This window comes from Berghia stephanieae, chromosome 6, assembly GCF_034508935.2.
Source record: "Berghia stephanieae isolate SIO BIC M18660-M18661 chromosome 6, UCSD_Bste_1.3, whole genome shotgun sequence".
In the NCBI taxonomy this organism is placed as follows: Eukaryota; Metazoa; Mollusca; class Gastropoda; order Nudibranchia; family Aeolidiidae; genus Berghia; species Berghia stephanieae.
The window spans coordinates 24,486,594-24,506,082 of NC_088365.1; positions in this window are offsets into that span (position 1 = coordinate 24,486,594).

Sequence of the window (19,489 nt, forward strand, 5' to 3'; positions counted from 1 at the left end):
AGCACGGCCGGACAGTGAACGCTGATCGCAAATCGTGAGCGAGAGCACGGCCGGACAGTGAACGCTTATAATTTGTGATCTGTCAGTAAGTGAGAAGTTTCTCAATAAATGACAATGTCGCATGTCTTATTAGGCCAGGTTCTGAAAACTTGAGTATGGAACAATGTGCCAGACACAGCAGTATATATGAAAACCGGTCCTACTAATTGCCGTCCGGAGCCGCCCGGAGCCGTCCGGAGCCCCAAGAGAGCCGTCCGGATGTCATCTAAAGCATTATAAAGCCATCCGGAGGCCCAGACCTGTACGAACCTTTCCAGAAGTCTTCCGCCTTCCGAAAGCTCCTCAAATTACGCCGGACGGCAATTAGTAGGACCCATATAAACAGATAATACACGATAAAATCATCCCCCAAAAATTCAGCCTTCCTCGGCTAAAAAGATAAAAAGGTGTGCATGAAACAGTGCTAGAAAATCTGTAAGAAAAATACAAGAAAAAAATATCCCCACAAAAATTGACTGCTTCGACTGGCTGTTAAAAAAAAAAGAAATTTGGGATGTTTTTTCCTTGTATTTTTCTTTCTGCTTTGCCTGGCACTGTTTCATCCAATCGAGACAGACTGGTTTTTCGGGATGTGTTTTTCTTGTATTTTTTGTTCTGCTTAGATATCTAATCAATAGGATTTAAGCTTGAGAAAAATCTTATTATATATAATGAATTTTGAACGTCATACCTAGAAGACTTGCATTGGTTTTGTATGTGGTGTGCACGTTGTCTTTTACAAATGGATTTATTCGTAATAATATTTTTTTGACGTACATCGATAGTTCCAAATCTATTTTTGACCTAAGGAAGATTTAGACGATGTCCTCCCTTTTTGTATCATCTTCACATATCATAACGCATATTCTCACCCATTTCCCTTGAACATGGCATTGACAAATTCATCAAATAATTCTTTATGGAATTCTTCTTTCATTCTGGAGGAAATACTCTTGCAAGACTACAGCAATTCATCTCTAATCGCGAACCCATTATTAACAGTTCGAAACGCTATATATGGTGGTGCTGGAATTTTCATAAATATTATTGCGTTTTATGTGATTGTAAGATCATCCAACGTGAACCAGGGACGAAAGTTGTTGCTTATAAACTTAATAATCTCGGATAGTCTAAATTTGGGGTGTACATTAATTTACGGATTTGCCCACTCAATACAACCATGGAATGAATTGAAATGTGTTATATTTACTATCGCCTGCATTATATCAATTATCTCCTCCTTCTTGATTATTCTACAGTTATCGTTCTTGAATTTTCTTGCAGTTTACAAGTCTTACGAATTCAAGTTTCTTGTGACGTGGAAAAACACATCCATCGCGCTGATCGTTGATTGGATAATAACATGTGTCATCAGTGGGGCGATTGTCGGGTTCAGTGCAGGGTTGCCAGTTTGGCATTTTAAATGCCAGATTCCAAAAATCTGGCATTTTTGAAAACCGTTTGGCATTAGAAAAATCATTTGGCATTTGGCATTTTCATTTGGCATTTTCTTTTCTTGTATATTATACTTCAAATGACACCTTTCTAAACGCGTAAAAACAAATCTCTTCACATCGGAAAACTTTGCTATTAAAACTCACACCCTGAACTAGCCCTGCCTCCCTCAGATATTCACTCAAATTCAGCCCTCGACAAGTATCCTCGTAAGTTTTCTGGGAATCTCCTGCAAAACTCGTGTATATTTGCGTCATGGTCGCCTGTTAACTTTTAACTCTGTTCGTTAGGGTGGTCTGATTTTACAGATCCAATGATTTCACTCCTTTACGTATTTACCTTTCATGTTAATGTATTTCTTTTCATTTAAATCCAACCGTGGTGTAGTGGTTTAGCACTCCACTTAGTAGTCAGTAAGTAAAAAATTACCCCAACAGGAAATTTAGTATAATTCAAAAAAAAAAAAGAAAAAAAAAAGAAGATAAAACACGCAAGCCACCAGGATATGATAGTAAATTGTCTATCAAAAGTGAGTAGTTTTCTTAGTGGGGGTGGGAGTCAACAGACTTTGGCATTTTTTTGAGTGTTTTGGCATTTTTTGAGTCTTCCCCTGGCATTTTGTTGAAAAATAATCTGGCAACCCTGGTTCAGTGTGCCAAAGGAACACATGTGTGTGCCAATCTTCGTAGTTCGTCCTCGGGGTATGGCTGTCTTGTGCGCAGTGACGATTTTGTCATTGTTTGGAATTATAATGTCAAATATCTACATCGGAGTAAGAATGAGGATAAAACGTAAAACTATGATCAACAATGATAATAATGATAAGACTGAGGATACACACAACCAGAATGAATATTCAATTTTAGAGAAAATTCGTAATTTTGGTAAACGATTTCGTAAAACTCGTATTCAGCCATCGTTCCAAAATACTTGTGTCACCCACGAGTCGGGAAATCAAACAACGCACGTGTTCGACTATTTGCAAGTACCGAATACTTTACAAAGGGGAAGAAGAACATATCGATGTATACCATTACCAGTGAAAGAAGCTAGCCCTAACGCATCGACCTCTCTGCCACAAATGAACAAACGAAAAGTAGATGAGACGCAAACAAGGAAAAAGCAGACTCACCACGAAACACTTGAAGACGTTGAGCTGTCGCCTTCAACAAGTCAAGAAATTTGTCCAAATCAGAGCAGTCAGTGGTGTCACACTACAATAGCAGATGTGGAAATAACGCCTTCGACAAGTCAAGAAATTTGTCAAAATCAGAACAGTCAGTGGCGTCTCACTACAATGGCAGATGTGGAAATAACGCCTTCGACAAGTCAAGAAATTTGTCAAAATCAGAACAGTCAGTGGCGTCACACTACAATAGCAGATGTGGAAATAACGCCTTCGACAAGTCAAGATAATCGAAAGAATCAGAGTCATGAGACGTACCTCAAAGCAAAAACAATTTTAGAGTTGTCGCTTTCATCACGTGAAAATGTTTCAAATCAGTCTGTTCAGACGCGTCACAAAACCAAAGAGGATGTGGAGTTAACGCCTTTGACAAGCCAAAAAAATCGTGAGAATCAGAATGACCAGGCGCGTAAAAAAACCAAAGAGACTGTTGAGTTAACACATTCGGCAAGCCTTGAAAGTAATCAGAATCAGAATTACCAGGCGCGTCACGAAGCTAAAGAAACGGTTGAAGTAACGCCTTCGACAACCCAAGAAAATAATAAGAATCAGAATTATCAGGCGCGTCAAAGAACAAAAGAGACTGTTGAGTTAACGCCTTCGACAATCCGAGAAAATAGTTCAAATCAACCACAGACTAGTAAAACTACGGGTAATATTCAATTAACACTTTTGGTGTTAACAACGTATTCATGTCTTCTCATGATGCCTTCAGTTGTGTTTATGATTTTTGTGGCCTCTCGTCTTATCCACACTCAGGAACAAGCAGTCAAAGATCCTCTAAGCATTATATCGACTTCTTGCGCATTTATCAGACCGTGTATCAACCCGTTCTTTTACATTATCAACTTTACAAGCGTGCTGAAAATTTTTGGGAGATTGAGGCATCGGATAACAACGTGCTGCACTGTAGCCTGTGTAAATTCATAGTCTGCTGAAAGAATTCCTGTTTCCGCTGTGACCTGAACTCACTGTTGCTAAGCCTGGCAAGATATTGACTCGGATACATTTTTAAAAAAATACTCTTATTCCACCTTCTCCCTAAATAGTAACGCGTAATGATATCAAGTTAAAAATAATAATATGTGACGTGATATATATATATATATATATATATATATATATATATATATATATATATATATATATATATATATATATATATATATATATATATATTAGAAAAATTAAATATATTTATTTTCTTAAAAAATTATTATTTTTAGGAACAGCAAAACTGTGACCCCGGCGTTGTGTCCTTGGTTAAGGCACTTTTCACATACAATCCTTTTCGACTCACATGTAAATGAATACCTGGCAATAGTCAGTGGCGGCTTTTGCAAGAGCGCTCATATAGTACTGATAAAAGAGTTCACTAAGCAGATGACTTCTACTGTATTGTATGAAAATATGGATATTGATCTATAGCAGGAATGAAGTTGACGTAACCCAGCTCATTTTTATTAATTTTTGATAGCCTGTTACTGATAAGTTCTCACTAAATCATATAATTCAGACTATAAACATTAAAGGCTACACACAGTTTTGTGTGTCGGTATGGTTAATTTGGCTGGCGGATGTTGTGAGTATTTTACCTAAACGAATAGCATCAATTGAATTAGCGCATTTGTTACCGAATTAATTCCCTTGTTTGGTAACCAAATAATAATTACAAAGACATCTCTACACGTTACACATGGTATCTCAGTGACTGGTTGTTTTGATGAATTGTGCTCTTGTATGAGGTTTTTTTTTTCACTCAAATAAACAATCGCGCCTAAATAATAGGGTTCAACAGTCGTGACGTCACTTCCCTCGTAATGACGTATTGTTCTAAACTATCGGAACAATGGTCTTCAACTAAAGCTAAGACTTTTCAACTCAAACGTGAAGTCTGTCCTACTGTATGGATGTGAAACTTGGAACGCATCACAGGCATGTATAAGGAGGGTACAGATTTTCGTAAACAGGTGCATGCGTAAGCTACTCAGAATAAAATGGATGGATAGAATAAAAAATGAAGAAGTATGGAAAAGAACACAGCAGAAACCAGTGGGAGAGGACATAGGTAGAAGACGATGGAGGTGGATTGGACACACGCTTAGAAAGAATGACTCAACTATAACAAAGAAAGTATTGGACTGGAACCCTCAGGGCAGAAGATCAAGGGGAAGGCCACGAGGAACATGGAGAAGAATTAAAGAAGCTGATATACAGAGAAGTGGTAAGACCTGGAATGAGATAAAAAAAAGTTGGCTCAGGATAGAGAAGGATGGAAACTGTTTGTCTGTGGCCTATACCCTGACCCAGGGTGAAAAAGGCAATGATGATGATGATGATTATCTCTATCACCGCTCTTATGAAATACTTCTCCGACGAGCATATAAATGCATTCAGAGGGGAAAATCATTATAAATCTGATCATGTTTTGACTTTTATACATTCTGATCACATGACATGTGAAAAAGTTCTAGCCATCATGAAGAATAAAGAGTACTGATTTTCTTTGTTTAGAACTAAGCTGCTGGTTGCTGGGCGGACGTGACATCAGACTATTGAATCCTATTGATGATGTGCGTTTAGCCACAATCTCATAACATTCGCCAGTCGGATATAACGTTTCTGCACACAAAACTAAGTGTAACCTTAAACGTTTATATAGGTATAGAACGAAGTTGACGTCACTCAGGTCTTTGTTATTGTTTTTTGCCATCCATATTCATGTGCAATTTTCACCAAACCATATTAACCAGACTTCTTCTTTTTCTTCAAGTACCAAGTCTGTGCCAGACATCGGTGATCAAAGTACGCCATTCATCTCTCTGATCAGATAACCTCAGAACGCTAATATTACTCTTCTCTTTCTTTGTCACCCAGCTGTTCAAACTATTCAAATATGTTTTTCTTGGTCTACCTTTACTCTTTTTACCATCTATCTTTCCTGTGAGAGCAAGATGTTCAATACATTTATGTCGATTTAGGTGCCCTAAAAATTGCATTTATCTTTTTCTTATTGTACGAATTAATAACCTTTATTTTAGTTTCAGGTTGCTCTAATACTTCTTCATTAGTTTTCTTCTCTGTCCATGAGATTCTTAACATCCTTCTAAGAAACCACATTTCTGCTGCCTATAAACGTTTAAGATTACACATTGTTTTTTTGTGTGTGTGTGTGTGTCCGTTATATTTCTTGATGGCAATGTTGTGAGTTTCTTTGCCAAAGGCACAGCATCTATAGATAGTATGCGCTTGGCTCAGAAGCTCATAACATTGCCATCCGGAAGTATAACGGACCAACACACAAAACTATGTGTAACCTTTAACGTTTATAGTCTGGTCAATACAGTTTAGTGAGCATTACTCATAAACGCGGATGGCAAAAAACAATAACAAAGGCCTGAGTGACGTCATCTTCATTCTCTCTATAGTCTGATTGATAGAATTAAGTGACAACTATTCATAGAAATTGCTGACTAAAAACAATTACAAAGAACGAAGTGACGTCACTCGGGTCTTTATTACTGTTTTTAGCCAGCCATGCGCTTGGCTAAAAGCTCATAACATTGCCATCCGGAAGTATGTCCAACACACAAAACTGTGTGTATCCATGAACATTTATAGTCGGGTTAATACAGTTCAGTGAGCATTACTCATAAACGCGGATGGCAAGAAACAATAACAAAGACCTGATTAACGTCATCTTCGAACTATCTATAGATAGATCGAAGCTGACGTCACTTTGTTATTGTTTTTTGCCATCCGCGTTTATGAGTAGTTCTCACTAAACTGTATTAACCAGACTATAAACGTTTAAAGTTACACATCGTTTTGTGTGTTGGTCCGTTATACTTCCGGTTGGCAATGCTGTGAGCTTCTTAGCCAAGCACATAATATCTATAAACGTTCAAGGTAACACACAGTTTGTGTGTTGGAACGTTATTTCCTGTTGGCGAATTTTGTTAGCTTCTTGGCTGAGCGCAAATCATCAATAGTCTGGACTCACGTCGCCCAGCAACAGAGAGCAGCGTGGTTCTAAACAAAGAAAATTGGTACTTTCTATTCTTCATGCTGGCTAGAACTTTACATATGTCATGCGATCAGAATATATAAAAGTCAAAATATGATCATATTTATAATGTTTTTCTCCTCTGGATACACGTTAATGCTCGTCGGATAAATATTTAATATGGGCGTCCGCCATTGTTCCGATAGTTGAGAGCCAGTTACTAAGTTACTATGAGTCATTACGAGGGAAGTGACGTCATGACTGTAGAAGCCAATTACATGTATATTGTAGTCATAAGTGTTCACACGGTGTTGGAAACAACTTAGTGACATTCTATGACAAGCGTATTTCCATAATAATGATGCTATGCGTTTAGCTAAAATACTCACAACACCCGCCAGTCGGATATAACGCAGCAACACACGTATAACATTGAATGTTTATCGTCTGAGTGATAGAATTTTTTCTTAAAACGGCTGAGTGACGTCAATGTTGTTCCTTCTTTCAGGACTGGATGACTTCTACGAGTGATCGAAACTCACAAATCACAAAACTCGTCAAAACAATAAGCCACAACACTGAGACACCAGTCTGGTAACTGTGGGTCTTTACAATTTATAAATAACTCCACAGGGACAGAATTGCGAGGATTTGGGATTTTTTGTCGAAAAGTTTTGATCGAATATGAAAAAAATGTTAGTTAGGCACCTGGTATTACTGGAGAATTCAAATACATTTGGTCTTATATCAATTTATTATTATTATTATTATTATTATTATTATTATTATTATTATTATTATTATTATTATTATTATTATTATTATTATTATTATTATTATTATTATTATTTACTTATTTATTGTGGTATGCATCAATGTATAAGATTATGACATATATGATTTGAATATTTCGTCTTTTAGCCATGATTGAATCCTTTGAATTAACTTTTTTCTCTCACTGTTTGTTGTACAAGTGATTTCGTAGATCAGTGTGTGTGTGTGTGTGTGTGTGTGTGTGTGTGTGTGTATTTGTGTGGGTGGGTGGATATGTGTGTAGGAAGGGCGTGTGTGATTGTCAGTCATTATAACCGAGCATGTCTTGAGCTTGACACGCATTGAGAAATCCTTTCTTTTAAAAATATAGCATTGTGGAGAACATTGTGCTTATTTAAGAATAATAATAAATGTACATTTATATAGCGCTTATGCCGAAGCTTCAAAGCGCTTTAACATACATACACACACTTAACTGAATGTAACAGTAACAATAAGCCATGGGTTACAAACCGACTTAAATATTTACTAAATGAAAAGAAAATTGCCTATATGAGTGGTGACATTAAACTAGAATTTGAAAAGGGAAAGGAGATCAGAAATACAATAAAAGAAGAGAAGGTTGAATACAAAAATAAAATGGAGCGACAACTGAGATCGGGCTGCGCAAGGAAAGCATGGGAGATGATAAAACAAATGGGAGGAGTAGACCAAAAGAAACGAACATTCCCACAAGGAAAAACGAAAACTGATGTCAACAAATTAAATGATTTTTACTGTCGTTTTGACAGGCTCCCACCTGTTCACAACGGTTTGTCAAATGACAATGAGCCACCTCCAGATATTGAAGAAGAAACCGTAAGCTCCCTCTTCCGGCGATATAAAGAACATAAAGCACCAGGACCAGACAACATTACCGGAACTATTTTGAAAAACTGTCACCAACAACTGGCTATACCTTATACAAAACTTTTTCAAAGGTCAATCGATGAACAATCAGTGCCAGTACTTTGGAAAACATCGATTGTCGTTCCAGTTCAAAAAAGCGTTGTCCGACCGTATTGAATGACTTCCGTCCAGTGGCGCTTACATCGCTCGTAATGAAATGTTTAGAAAAAATTTTAAATTCTGAGCTCCTACAAAAATGTTATGACCTGAAATTGCTAGATCCGTACCAATTTGCATACCAGCAACATCTCAGTGTTGAAGACGCACTATTAACCGCCACAAATTTGATCTCGAAACACCTTGACCAAACGCCCTCGAATTACGCCAGAATCCTGTTTGTCGACTTTTCGTCAGCTTTTAATGACATGAACACAGATATTTTGCTTCAAAAGTTGTGCAGCATGGATATTCCAAACTACCTTATTAAATGGTATAAAGAGTTTCAGACCCATAGACCGCAATGTGTAAAATTGGGTGAACATATCTCCAACAAAAGAACGTTGTCGAACGGATGTCCCCAAGGCTGTGTGAGTTCCCCAATCCTGTACATCTTATACACCAACGACTGCAGACCATCCTTTGAAAATTGTTTTATAGTGAAATATGCAGATGATACTGCTATTCTTGGCTTATTAAAAGATAAAGTTACCGAAAAGAATTATTTCAAACAAATATATATATTCACCGATTGGTGTAAACAAAATCAGCTTGAATTAAATGTTGAAAAAACGAAAGAACAGGTGTTTGGTGTAAAAAATAAAAACGACTTAAAGTGTGTGGCGATCGGTAAAGATGATGTTGAGATAGTTGACTATTTTAAATATTTAGGAATAACCATTGATAGTTCCCTCAATTTCTCTCAACATATTAATATAATATCTAAGAAAGTTGCCCAAAGATTATACATCCTAAGGAAATTGAGAACATTTCAAGTAAGGAAGAAAACTATGTTAAGAGTTTATGACTCATTGATTAAAAGTGTAATTGCGTTTGGCTGCACCATATGGTTTGGAGGATGCCGACTTAAAGATAAATCAAAAATTTCAAAATCTATCAAAGAGGCATCAAAAATAATAAACCATCCTCTTGATGGAGTATAAAGAATTCATGGAAAAGCAATAGAAAGGAAAGCATTCTCAATTACCAACAATAAAAAACATATTTTATACCATGAATTTAGTCTTTTACCATCTGGGAGAAGGTTTTGTCAGATTAAATGTAGAACTAACAAGTATAAATCAACGTTCGTTCCATCAGCAATAAAAATTTTGAATATTTCATATGGTACAGAAAAACCAAGGATTGATTCGTTGACTGATTAACTGATTAATTTATTTAATGTAAGATTAACTGACTAATTGATAATGATGATAATTTTTGGTGTCGAATTGCCACAAATCGTAACAAATTGAAAACGAAATGAATATGTTTATGTTGTGTATATCGCACGTGTGAAAGAAAGAGAGAGAGAGAGAGACAGAGAGAGAGAGAGAGAGAGAGAGAGAGAGAGAGAGAGAGAGAGAGAGAGAGAGAGAGAGAGAGAAAATAAGTAGGAGTGAAATATCTGTTCAATCTTACAGTTATCGTTTAACATTATAACAAGTGTAACTAAATGACAAATTGCCATATTTATGGACAATAAAGATCTATTATTATTATTATTATTATTATTATTATTATTATTATTATTATTATTATTATTATTATTATTATTATTATTATTATTATTATATACGAGTGCACACACGCACACAAACGCACGAACGTATGCGCTTTGCAATAATTCTTGGCATAATCTAATTTAAAATCTTCCCAAAGAGATAGGTTTTTAGTTTATTTTTGAATTTATCAACGCTGCTTTCAAGTCTGACTGACAGTGGGAGTGAATTCCAAGTGATAGGGCCTACTTTACTGAATGATCTATCGCCAAAACGTTTAAGATGAGTTTTTGGAATTTGAAGGTGATACCATTTTGAGGACCTGAGATTTCGAGTGGGGTTGTAGGGGACAATCAAGTCTTGGATATAGGCAGGGCTTCGTGAATTTATGGTATCAAAACAAAGTAGAGCAATATTTGAGTCAATAAGAAAAATTATACGGCGCACAACTCTACTGAAAGATTTGAAAATTAGAAATTTATTTTTTTACAGATAGATAAACAGATAACTTGAATTCCTTTTATAATTTAAAGTCTGAAAGTTCGTTGAGTCACACAGATATAATAAAATACGTACCGACGACACTAACACTCTCAAAATCAACCAATTACGTCACTGTAAAAAGTTATCAGTTTGGCGTTTTTACGACAGGAAGAACAATCAAGAGTTGACAGATGGTTTTTGACCATTGTTTTGATTTTCAGCCGCCTTTTTGATTTGTGAAGTATTGAAAGGTAGTGCAAAGCAATCCGGGGGTCTTTTTTACTATTAGGGTTAACTCGAGATCGGAGGATTTTTTTTCTATTAGGGTTAGTCATAAGTCTTAGTAAAGGTGCTATGGTGTTTGTTTTTTCCATAAGTTAAGTAAAGGGGGGACATTCCGAAAGCTCCTACATCCCCAATATTCTTTAAATTTGTATTTTCACCGTTGATCTTTTGTCAGGCGTTTATTCATTCAATTTGTCATCATTTTTTCTATTAAGGTTATCTCGAGATCGGAGGATTTTTTTTTCTATTAGGGTTAGTCATAAGTCTTAGTAAAGGTGCTAGGATGTTTGTTTTTCCATAAGTTAAGTAAATGGGAGACATTCTGAAAGCTCCTACATCCCCAGTATAATGTATTCACTTAATGTAAATGTTGCTGCTCGAAGCTCGAAGAAATAAATAATAATGTGAAATTGAATGTAAGCTTCAATTTAATTACAAAAACAGATCAAATGAACGTTTCGGGTTTCCCCTTTATCAACAAAGCGGATGAATGAAACACCACAGATGAATGAGATAATGTGGTAGTGGCGTAGTTAAGATGAATAAACAAAACATTGGTTGGCAGGAAATTAGTATGCTCCATTGTAAGGAAGCACGAATTAAAATAGAATGCTAGATATTTCTAAAAGGTGCGCAATTAATTGAGTGAAAAGAGGGGAGTCGGGGAGGAACTGTGTAATGCAGTTTAGAAAGTGAAATATAAAAACATGTAGACTGTTGTTGGAAGATAGAACAATGGAATTGAAAACCCTTTCTTAAAAAAATATAGTCTAGCATTGTGGAGAACATTGTGCCATTTGAGTCAATAAAAAAAATTTATTCGGCGCACAACTCTACTGAAAGATTGGAAAATTAGAAATGTGTTTTGTACAGATAGATAAACAGATAATTTGATTTCCTTTTATAATTTAAAGTCAGTTTGAAAGTTCGTTGAGTCAAACCGATATCATGAAATATGTACCGACGACAATAACACTCAAAAATAACCAATTTCCACACTCTAAAAAGTTGTCAGTTTGGCGTTTTTACGCAAATTGTGGCATTCGAAATAATGTATTCACTTAATTACGTTAAGGATTTCAGATCTACACTAAGTTTTCAACAGTTTTCATCTATTTATGACATCACGTATTATTATTGCCCCTTTGATGCTTTCAATGTGATGGTTTCAGGTGGATAATACCCAGGTTTAACTTCTTTGGTAATAAATTAAAAAAATAAATATAATTATCTAAAAAATCGAAATTTAAAACAAGAAAATAGACGTTGCATTGAAGGTAGATTAAGGTTTTAAAAAGACCTTATTAAATGTTATGAATAGTCAGGTGGCTCCGTAGCGCAGTGGATAAGCTGTCAGACCTTGACAGTACTGGGTTCAATCCCATTGTGGACATTTAAAAAAAAGTTTACTTTATTGAGAAAGACATCATTTTCGTTATTATAGTTACTGGACATATATTTATAACCTTAAATTAATCTATTATTATTTTCTTTTAAAACAACATCGGTACCATTCAATGTGTTATCGACGTGCATTTATATGTAAACGTCGATTGTTATCATTTTATAATATTTTACCATTATAATCAGTGTATTAGTGTACCGCGTCTTTGTCATTTTATTGGGGGTTTTTTTCTTTCTTTTTTTTTCTTCTTCTTCTTTTTTGTTTTTTTTTTTTGTTTTTGATTTTTATTTTTGGTTTGTTGTTGTTGTTTTTCAAAATCTTCCTGTCCCATCATTGTTTACGTCTATTTACCTTATCTGCGCCATTCACACTACACATCTCACATTCGTTTTTAGTGTCTTATTCGTCGTATTTTGTTGATAAAGGGGAAATCAGAAACGTCCACAGTATGTCTTCGTCTATTAAATTGAGGCTTACAATTCAACACTTATCGTTATTTTTTCCTTCGAGCTTCAAGCAGCAACATTTTCATTAATCAACCAGCAACGGAGGTGCATAAAAATGGTTCGTTTTTGTACACCTCCAGTGGAGGTGCATAAAACGGTGCCAAACGCCACCAAACATGATCACCAAAGTACTGTACTGAAATACGTAAGTTCTCGATCCCATGATCGTCTTTCAACTCTGCTCACGTCTGCTACTTCGGGTTTATTTTCGCAGTTGATTTTCTTACCACAACCTGTTTTCACACACGGACAACTATATGTTGCTGTGTCACGGGTCAGAGGCTTACACTTCATGTTGGGCCACACAGAAAAATCAACAGAGGATGTACCAAGTTACACAGACAACGTTGTTTACCAATCTGCCCTCATTAAATGATGGTGGGTATAATATCGAATGAAAATAGTTCCTTCCCCGCTAAATTGCGGGCTTTTTACTAGTATATTAAATTAATGTATGTACAATTCTTATTTTTCGCTATCTACTTGTAAAGTATGAGTATCTTGTGACATTAGATAATGATTGGTAATCAATGAAGATCATAGTCACAACCGTTGTTGCCATCATTAGTATTGTCTGTTGATGTTGATTTTCACTCTCACTGTTCATTGTTATTGTTGCTATATTTATTATGATAATGATAACGAGGGTGGTAGTGATGGTGATGATGGGAGTGACGGTAACGGTGGTGATAGCGTTAATGATATTATTGTTACTGTTATTATTATTGTTATTGTTGTAATTATTAGCATTATTATTAGTGGTAATAGTGGTGGTGCTAGTAGTAGTGGTGGTAGTAGTGGTAGTGGTAGTAGTAGTAGCAACGGCAATGGAAGTAGTAGTAGTAGTAGTAGTAGTAGTTAGTAGTAGTAGTAGTAGTAGTAGTAGTAGTGGTAGTAGTAGTAGTAGTAGTAGTAGTAGTAGTAGTAGTAATAGTAGTAATATAGTAGTAGTAGTCAGTGTGGTAGTGTAACAGGGGGGGGGGTAGGTAGTGTAGTAGTAGTAGTATAGTAAGTTAGTAGTAGTAGTAGTAGTAGTAGTAGTAGTAGTAGTAGTAGTAGTAGTAGTATGTAGTAGTAGTAGTACTAGTAGTAGTAGTAGAGTAGTAGTAGTAGTAGTAGTAGTAGTAGTAGTAGTAGTAGTAGTAGTAGTTAGTAGTAGTAGTAGTAGTAGTAGTGTGTAGTGTAGTAGTAGTAGTAGTAGGTGATGAGATAGTGATGTAGTAGAGTAGAGTAGTAGAGTAAGTAGTAGTGATGGTTGTAGTGGTGTAGTAGTAGTAGTAGTGGTGGTGGTTAGTAGTAGTGAGTTGTTGTATGGTAGTAGCAGTAGTGGTAGTAGTTGCAGCGGCATATATTACTATTGTATAGAAACAAACTCATTGTACAGTGTAAAATCATTGTCTCATATCGAATTTATGTTATCCATAAAGTGAATATTATGAGTTTTACAAGACTTTAAAAAATTATTTAATTATAATTCAATCTATTAAATAATAAACTATTATTAATCTTTAATGATTTTAATCATTATTTACCCATTAAATTTAATTATTATATATTATAATATATTATTATTATTATGATTTTATATTATTATTATTATTATTATTATTATTATTATTATTATTATTATTATTTATTATTATATTATTATATTATTATTATCATTGTTTGCCTTGCTTTATTATTGATTTTACTTATTTGATTTGTTGATGAGAATATATTCTTGTATGAGTTACATTGGCAGTTGCCTAAGATAAACGTTTTGAATTGAATTGAATTGTGATAAATAAGAATAGTCGTGACGTCACGTCTTCTACTCTTCCGGTTCCAAAATCATTGGAAGTGTGTATGTAACCAGTCCTTCGGACGACTAATAATGAAAAGGTTACAAATTGAATCATAAGGTGGCATAACTATTTCAGTAGCGGGATGTATAGGCAGATTCTAAGGAGGGCTGGCCATATACATTGTGCAACTGATCTTCTGGTTTAAAAAAGAGCTTTTATAAAGAGCAATATCCACTAAATGTGCTCAAAGCGCTTTACAAGGGGTAGCTGGCCAACAACAACATTTTCACATTTAGGACGGGGCATGACGCCTGTTAGGCGATGTTACAATTTTTTTCGGACAGAAACAATGCTTTTAACGACCAGGTACTCATTTTAAACCTGAGTACGGTGAGAGAATGTGAGAAAAGAGCCTTTTGTTCCCTATTATTATTTGGTCACTATTTAATTTGTGAACGCATTCACCTCAATACAGGGAACAAAAGTGCTATGTCAATATACTGCTAGAGGAACCAGTCTTCCCGAGGGCTGGATATATACATTGTGCAACTGAACTTCCGGCTATGTGGTCTAGTGGTATGACACTCGCTTTCGAATCGGAAGGTCCTGAGTTCGAGCCTCGCTCGGCGCATAGTCGATTCCTTGTAAATGGCACTTTACTCACACTCTCGCCGTACTCAGGTGTCAAATGAGTACCTGGTCGTCAACAACGTTGTCTCTGTCGAAAAAAAAAAATTGTAATAATATATATATATATATATATATATATATATATATATATATATATATATATATATATAGAGAGAGAGAGAGAGAGAGAGAGAGAGAGAGAGAGAGAGAGAGAAATATCCACTAAACGTGCTCAAAGTACTTTATAAAGGGTCAATGACCAGCAGCAACACATAACATGTAGAACCAGTCATGACGCCTGTTTGGCGATATTATTACAATTTTTTTCGATATATATATATATATATATATATATATATATATATATATATATATATATATATATCGAAAAAAATTGTAATAATATCGCCAAACTATTACTATATTACTATATATATATATACTAGTAAAAAGCCCGCAATCTCGCGGGGAAAGAACTATTTTCATTCGATACTGTACTCACCATCATTTAATGAGGGCAGATTGGTAAACAACGTTGTCTGTGTAATTTGGTATATCTTCGGTTGATTTTTCTGTGTATATATTCCCTCAACTAACCCCGAGAAAAATTAAACCTAGTACCTTTAATTAACCCTAATAGGAAAAACAAACACCCTAGCACTTTAATAAGACTTATGACTAACCCTAATAGGAAAAAAAAAATCATCCGATCTCGAGCTAACCCTAATAGAAAAAATGATGACAAATTTAATAAATAAACGCCTGACAAAAGATCAAAGGTGAAAATACAAATTTAAAGAATACTGGGGATGTAGGAGCTTTCGGAATGTCCCCCCTTTATTTAACTTATGGAAAAACAAACACCCTAGCACCTTTAATAAGACTTATGACTAACCTCTCGAGCTAACCCTAATAGAAAAAAATAACTCTCGGACTGCTTTGCACTACCTTTAAATACTTAACAAATCAAAATGGCGGCCGAAAATCAAAACAATGGTCAAAGTAGGAAATTTTAAACTTTCACAAATCTATCAAGGTTTGTTCTAGAGTTTTTAAAATACTTCTATATAATGACAAATTGAATAGATAAATACCTGACAAAATATAAACGGTGAAAATACAAATTTAAAGAATACTGGGGATGTAAGAGCTTTCGGAATGTCTCCCCTTTACTTAACTTATGTTAAAACAAACATCCTAGCACCTTTACTAAGACTTATGACTAACCTTAATAGAAAAAGAAATATCCTCCGATCTCGAGCTAACCCTAATAGAAAAAACTATTATCATTCACTATTCACCATGTAACCTATTCATTATTAGTACTCAGAAGGACTGGTTACATACAGACTTCCAATGCGTTTGGAACCGAAAGAGAGAAAGAGTTGACGCCACCACCACTGTTCTACCCCATTATACTAATTACAAAACATTAGCCAAATTATTATTTTTGTTTTGCTTTTTGTTTTGTTTTGTTGTAATCACTCAAAGTCTCAAAGTCCATTAATGGATTACAGTAATCCTTCAGAGCCATTGGGGCCATTGAACCGGAGTTTATCCTGGTTTCTATAGCGTGAAACGGACAACAGCAATTGCTTGCTATCCTTGGATAGGACGCTAGTCAATCGCAAAGTACTTTCCGCCAAATCTAACAGCCTCCGCTACCAGTTCACTGCTGGGTTGACAGGGGGGGGGGGGTGTCAGAAAAAAAAATATCGACTGGATCCAGGATCGATCTTGGTCCCTTTGCTTGATAAGCCAGTGCTCTACCAACTTAGCCTTTCGTCTTTCTCATAGGCTATTACGGAGTTATAGTTCAACGCCGAAGCAGACCGACCGATCGACTTACCGATCACGTGTTCAATTTTTTCTCGCGTCCTCTCGTCTAATCTCGTCACTCCGGAATAGAAAGAGGAGGCGGAGCTTATATGATTTAACACAATGAAAGTTCTGTCCGATGACGGGTGGGGGGATATCACATCTCCAAAACATACCTTATTATATGAGATCTTGAGATTCTTATCCAATCATCGATTGCTCGTTTGACAATTCGCTTGTGAATAGTTAGGAGATCATCTCTTGATTGATGGGCAGGCGGCTTTGCGTAAAGGCGGTGAGTGTTGTATACATCAAAGAGTACCGCTGACCGATGGGTAAATAGTGGTTGTGTAACCCAAAAGCCCTGCCGACTCGACTGCAAGGTCTTGTATGTAATAGTTGCGTCACCATCTCAACGCTCAGGAATTAATTAGTGAGGCAGGACTCTCAGTATATATATATATATATATATATATATATATATATATATATATATATATATATATATATGTGTGTGTATATATATTAAAAAAACAAATAACGCTTTTGAATCACACGAGATACATCAGTGTGCTCGTCGCATTGAGAATTGAAAAATGAGATATAAATCAAGAAAATCGACCGGAAAATAAAGAAACGATCATTAAATGTTAAAAAATTGAGCAATATTTTTTTCAAAATCAATCTACTAGAAATTTTTCTTATTTCTAAACCTATTTTTGTGAAACAAAGATAAATGTTCTCCTTTTTGCAAGCTGATTTAAACAATGTGGTTTTCATATTTATCGTATACGTAATCATTTGGAAGCTACAGAGAAAGGTGTTTTTGTGTAATCCCTTTCACACACACACACGCGCACACACACACACACACACAGACAGACACACACACACACACACACACACAAACATATACAAACAATACACATCCCTGGTCATCTATTGCCTATATTATTGTTAATGTATACATCCCATGCTGATTGTCACTACCCCCCCCCCCCCCCCACCCCCCAACCATTTCCACCATTCAAGTACCAGCGGCCTTTTCTCTTTGATTTCGTATCATGGTCTAGCCGAAGCCCAACACCTCGGTCTTTTGTGGGTCAAAATACCGCTTGAGAGTTTTCACTATCCAGATCTCGTTCATGGTCACGTGAGAAGGCTATATCCGTTCGGGTTCGGCGTTCGGCGTCTCGTTCGGCCCGATTTCGTTAAAAGCCTATTATCTCTGATTCCTCGTTCAAACAGATAACTACCGTACTCGACAATATTTTGCGTCATTTTTAAAAGATTTCCCTTACAACATTTACCCATAAGGAATTGGGTTATCAGACCTTCAAATAAGTGCACGTAGGGTCTGATCTATTGATGCTGTGCGTTGAGAGAATTAAGTGAGAACTAATCATTAAAATATCTATCTAAAAAGAGCTGAGTGACGTCAGTTTCTTTCCATCTATAGAAATAACGAGATTTTCGTCACTCAGCTCTTTGTTATATATTTTAGACGGCCTGTAAGTGATTAGTTCTCACTAAAGTATATCATTTAGACTATAAACGTTGAAGGTTACACACGGTTTTATATCCTGGTCTGTTAGGTAGGCTGACGGATGTTGTGAGCATTTTACCTAGAGGCATAGCATCAATATCAGGTTTTTCGCCCAACCAAGTCACCGATCACATGATTTGTAGCAGTCCTACGATTGGATATTTCTTAATACCAATCAACAAATTGCTATGTTCATAAAGTGACAAGCTGAACAAAATGACCTATACTGCCGCATTCTGGAAAAAAAACCCATATTTGACAATTTGGTCAGAAAACTCGTCCTTCAAATATTGATCGATTTAAATGACCCTCATATTGGCAAAAACTCTCAAACCTGGGACTTCGCAAAGACATGGTTTTGTGTGTTCGTAAGATTAATCTGGTGGACAGATGTGAGTATTTTAGCTAAACATATAGCATCAAATGCCGACAAGATAACGAGTACTCGCAATAATATCAATTTGTGCGGCTATGTGGTCTTGGTATGACACTCGCTTTCGGATCGGATTCGCTCAGCGCATAGTTAAGTCCTTGGAAAAGGCTTTTTACTCGCATTTTCTCACCGTAGTCAGGTGTGAAATGAGTACCTGACCAAAAACAGCGTTGTCTATGTCGTAAAAAATGGCAATATTGCCTGACAGGTAATATTGCCTCGTTCTACATGTTACGTGTTGCTATTTGTCCGGGACCTTTGGAAAGGGCTTTGAGCACATTTAGTGGATATTGGGCTCTATAACTTCTTAATTTTATACATACATACATACATACATACATACATACATACATACATACATACATACATACATACATACATACATACACATACATACATACATACGTACATACATACATACATACATACATACATACATACATACATACATACATACATACATACATACATACATACATAAACACACACACACACACACACACATATATATATATATATATATATATATA